Source organism: Camelina sativa, chromosome 13 (genome assembly GCF_000633955.1).
Source record: "Camelina sativa cultivar DH55 chromosome 13, Cs, whole genome shotgun sequence".
NCBI classification, from domain to species: Eukaryota; Viridiplantae; Streptophyta; class Magnoliopsida; order Brassicales; family Brassicaceae; genus Camelina; species Camelina sativa.
The window spans coordinates 18,050,166-18,055,923 of NC_025697.1; positions in this window are offsets into that span (position 1 = coordinate 18,050,166).

Consider the following 5,758-nt stretch of genomic DNA (forward strand, 5'->3'; position numbering starts at 1 on the left):
AACCCAAGTAGGAAATGGATTGGAGGCGTTCCAATAAGTAACCTGCATATAAGTCCCGTTATTTTAAATAATAACAATAAGTAAAATAGGTATATCACGAAAAATTATTTAACATACATATTGTTTAACCCATGAATGATATTCATCAGCTCTTTTCGCGGAGAGTTCTTTCTCGCTAAGTCCTGGATATTTTGCCGAAATATAATCCTCGAACATACTAAATATAGAAAGACCAGATCGCCACAAATGTATATGAGAAAATATAGTGGAATTAGATATCTTAAAATGTAAATAGTTTGTGACATGTAACTAATTATATACCTCTCAATTGGTTGAAAATAGTCACAATTCCGTAAAACATATGCGTGTGTGTAACGATAGTCATCACCTGAAAGCCATATTTCATTTATTTCTCCACTGGGATGGCCAACTTGAGTAAATATAGTGGGTACTCCAGGGACATGATATTCAAACGCGTCACCTTCATCAAATCTTGTTAACCCTGACCATAAAATTAAAAAATTATTATTATGACTATTAAATTAAATATCACTTTAAAAATATTCACTCTTAATTGCTCACCTTGATTTTGTTTGTATGTTCGCAGCAAAGTAGTGCTCAGAGAAATAAGCAATCTCGTCATTGATATATGATTCAACAATTGATCCTGCCGCATATCTTTTGTTCTTTGTTTTTCCTTTCAATTTTTTGAAAAACCTTTCAAAAGGATACATCCACCTATATTGGACAGGGCCTCCCAGTTCAGCTTCGTAGGGAAGATGTATAGGCAGGTGCTCCATCACATCAAAAAAGGAGGGTGGAAATATCTTTTCCAAATTGCAAAGGATTAAAACAATGTTCTGTTTTAGAATTTGAAGTCGACTTGTTTGCAAAGTTCTTAAGCATAAGTCCCGGAAAAATGCTCCAACCCCTGCAATATTATATTTATTCAAACTTCATCACATTAATTACGGAGAAACCTTTACTCACTTCATATATATATATATATATATAGAACTTTAAATAATTAATTAATATATCTGAGAACGCAAGGTGGACATTCCGGTTAAGGAGTTCTGCAAAGATAAATGGAAGTAACCGCTCCATGAAAACATCGCAGTCATGGCTCTTCATGCCTGAAAACTTTCCATTTTCCATATCAACACAACTAGCTAAGTCTGCCGAATAGCCATCTGGGAATTTAACCGAGTATTTCACACATTCCAATAAGCTTTTTTTGGCTTCGTCTGTCAATGTATAGGGCGGGAAAGGTGCTTTACCCCTACTATCAAGATGTAAGTGTGGCCAAGAACAGAACTTTGCTATATCCAATCTTGACATGACGAAATCTTTTGATTTACCTTTCACACGCATAAGAGTGTACATTATGTTGTCCAAAAAAATCTTCTCTGTATGCATCACATCAATATTATGTCGAAGATTAAGGTCCGTCCAATACGGTAGCGACCATAAAATGCTTTCCTTGTGCCAGTTATGGTGCTTTCCATATCCATGCATCTTCCTTTCATGACCATTTCCACCGACGTCCTTGGTTCTTGGTGGATTTACAGAATTCAACCGCTCATGATAAACTTGCTCACCGGTCAAGGACTCTGGTGGATACTCTCTTGTAGCGTCTTTTCCCTTTAGGAAGTCTTTTTTATTCCTCCTCAGAGGATGATCAGGAGGAAGAAATCTCTGATGACAATCAAACCAACATGTATTCCTTCCATTAGGTAGATAAAAAGACTTTATATCGTCCATGCAAACTGGGCAAGCTAATTTACCATGTGTTGTCCATCCAGATAACATGCCATACACAGGAAAGTCGCTTATCGTCCAGATCAGTACTGCTTTTAGGTTGAAATTTTGGTCCAAGGACACATCATATGCATCGACTCCAGTAGACCACAACTCTTTTAACTCATCAATAAGAGGTTGGAGAAAGACATCAAGACTAGCTCGCGGATGGTTTGGACCAGAATTTAGAATTGTAAGAAACAAGTACTCAGTATCCATGCACATACCAGGGGGTAGACTATATGGCGTCAACATCACTGGCCATAACGAATGGTGACGAGACATCCCAAATGGATTGAACCCATCAGTACACAATCCCAGATACACGTTACGGGTTCTTCAGCAAATTGAGGATTTTGTTCTTGAAAATACTTCTACTCCGCTGCATCAGATGGATGACTCATTTCTCCCACCTTTGCATGGTGCTCAGCATGACATCTCATTGCTGCTTCAGTCTTGTGACTCTGATACATTCTCTTCAGTCTATCACTAATAGGTAAGTACCACATACGACTATATGGTACTTTGGTTCTGCGTCGGTCATTCTTAGGCTTCCATCTTGGTGCATCACAAAACAAACATTTTTCTTCCTTTTTGTCATCTTTCTAGAATAACATACAATTGCTTATACAAACATCAATTGTATGATATGGGAGTCCTAAATTGCGCATCAATTTCTCTGTCTCGTAATGAGAACCCGTAGTCTGGTTTCCTTCTGGTAAATAATCACTCAACATTTCACATACTGAAATCCACTAACTTTTCACTCATATTATAACTGCCTTATTTTGCATAACTCTAGCAGCTAAAGATAATTGTGAGTGACCTTCACGACAACCATCATATATTGGATTTTTTGCACCTTCTAACAAGTCATAAAATTTTTTTGAATGGTTAAGTATTGGTTCTTCTACACTCTTATAACCCCCATCCCATTGATAGTTATCATCAAAACCCACATTAGAAGGAAATGCATCATTCACCATATCCACATATCTATCTTCTATTACATTACCCACTTCCTCACTCCCACTAATAAATGTCCGATCAACGGTACTCGTTCCTATATCCATATTTATTTCTTCCCCATGCTTATACCAAACATAATGATCTGGCATAAACCCAAAACTAAAAACATGATTCCAAATTCTAGTCCTAGAAAACGCTTCTCGTTTTTGCACCTACTACAAGGGCAAAAAAACTTATCCCCGTTTTCTTGTGCAAAAGGCTGGCTATTTGCAAATTGCATGAACTGCTCCATCCCGGCTCTGAACTCTTCTGTAAAATTTTCCGTCACCTCATCGATCCTCTTGTACATCCACTCCCGGAAATTACTATAATTGTAACTTCCTGACATTATTATAAATCTCTATGATCTCGTTTTTTTGTGGTGTTGCTTTGTGTGTTTCTGTGAGTGAAAAAAACGTTTGGTGAGCTCAGTTTATGTAGGCATATTTAGCGACTAAAAAGTGACTATATCACGTAGTCACCAAATACAGGTACACCTACTCTGGATTGCTAAAAACGTGTTTTAAACCAACTTTTAGAGACTATTTTGCGACATTTGCGGCGGGTCGCAAACTTTTGTTGCAAAATAGTCACCAAATTTACGACAAAATAGCAACTACTCAATCAGTCGCTAAATTAGCGACTAATGTGCGACAAAATTTTGCGACCCGCCTCAAATGTCGCAAAATAGTCGCCAAATTTACGACAACACGAGCATCTACACAATTAGTCGCTAAATCAGCGACTATTTTACGACAACATTCACAACTTCCTTGCTTCGTCGCTTTTAGTCGCCATTTAGCGACTAATTTAGCGACACAATATTTTTGTCGCAAATTAGCGACTAATACACACTACAAGAAAACAGCCAATTCCCGACTGCAGTAAGAGTCTTTAAGCAGTCGCTAATTCTCTGTTTACGACTCAGTTACGACTAAAACGTATAGTCATAAGTCCTTAGTCGGTAAAAGAATTAGTCGTAAAAATAGTCGTTATTTAACGACTACTTTACGACAAAATTCCGTACTCGTAAAAATAGTCGTAACAGAGTCGTAAATAATTACGACTACGATACGACAGAGTTACGATTAACCAGCAGTTATATAGGCAGTCGTAAAGGAGTCGTAGTGTAGTCGTAACATTTGAAGACTCGGTTACGACGGATTTACGACTAATCATGATATACATTAATTTTGCTTGTAGTCGTAAAGTAGTCATAACATACTTGCTATTGATTTACGACTATTTGGCTACTATTCTATTATGCCCCAAATTACATCTGTTTAGCGCCTAATGTTTTGTGGATAACAAATTTGTAAATGTTTTAAATTGAAATTGGTACCAGTTTCTCAAAATATTATGAAACCAATATTGTAAATACAACAAAAACAAGATTGAGACAATAAATTCATATTAACCGATGATTCATAATACAAACCAAACGAGACAAATGCACACCAAGTTTCTCACAAGACAAATATACAAACCAAAAGAGACAAATGCATACCAAGTTTCTCACAAGACAAATATACAAACCAAAAGAGACAAATGCATACCAGTATACATGTGTCTCAACAAAAGAGTCAAGTTCAACAAAAGAGACAAGCTCAACAAAAGAGACAAGCTCATTAGTTAGATCTATGAAATTGGAGGGTGAGAAGTTAACCTAAAAAGCATCACTGTTTGGAGATGGAGAAGGAACCGGATTTGAAGGTGGAACTGTTGCAGGAAGTGTGGTTGAGAGTGGCTTTGTGGTTGCTTCAGCTGACTGAGTCTTCAAAAACTCCATAAAGGCCGGGTCAGTTTTGCGCAGATACTTCTCCACTAAGGACAAATACTCTAACTTGTCCTTCTGCTCAGCCACAGCTTGGAAATGTAGTGCTTCACGGGCAGCAAGCTCTGCATCACGAGCAGCAACCTCAGCATCACGACGAGAATGGATCAGTGTAATTTTCATCTTTAACACAAACTCCACAGTTATAAGTCTTTCGTCCAACACCATGATCACGTGTATGAAACAAGTAGCCTCTTGTAAAATACATTGGCCATGTTTTGACCTTGTTCAAAGGTCCATGCACTATCTCTTGAACCCAGGTAGGAAATGGATTTGTGGCGTTCCAGTAAGAAACCTGCATATATGTAAATTATTTATAATATATAATAAAAATATTTTTAATAAGTATTATATAAAGACATATTCTTTAACCCATAGATGATATTCTTCTGCTCTTTTAGTGGAGAGTTCTTTTTCTGAAAGTCCTGGATATTTTGCACCAATAAAATCCTCGAACATACTATATATACAAGACCAACACAAATATATGAGAAATTTTGTGTGGATTATATATATAATAAATTTTATTTTACTTAATCGATATAAACTTAATTATATACCTCTCAATTAGCTGAAAATAGTCACAATTCTGTAAAATATATGCATGTGCACATTGATAGTCTCTTTCAGACAGCCATATTTCATTCATTTCTCCACTTGGACGGCTGATGTGAGTAAATATTGGAGGTACTCCAGGGACATGATATTCATGGGCTTCACCTTGATCAAATTGTGTTAACCTGACCGAATGAGAAAAGTAAATGACTTTCAAATAAATGATAACAGTTTTATCTACCTTGATTGATTTTAGAATTTACCTTGATTTTGTTTGTATATTTGCGGCGAAGTAGTGCTCTGAGAAATAAGCAATCTCGTCATTGATATAAGATTCAACAATTGATCCGGATGCATATCTTTTGTTCTTTGCTTTTCCTTTCAATTTTTTAAAAAACCTTTCAAAAGGATACGTACACCTATATTGGACAGGGCCTCCTAATTCAGCTTCGTAGGGGACATGTATAGGCAGATGCTCCATCACGTTGAAAAATGATGGTGGAAATNTGGATTATATATATAATAAATTTTATTTTACTTAATCGATATAAACTTAATTAT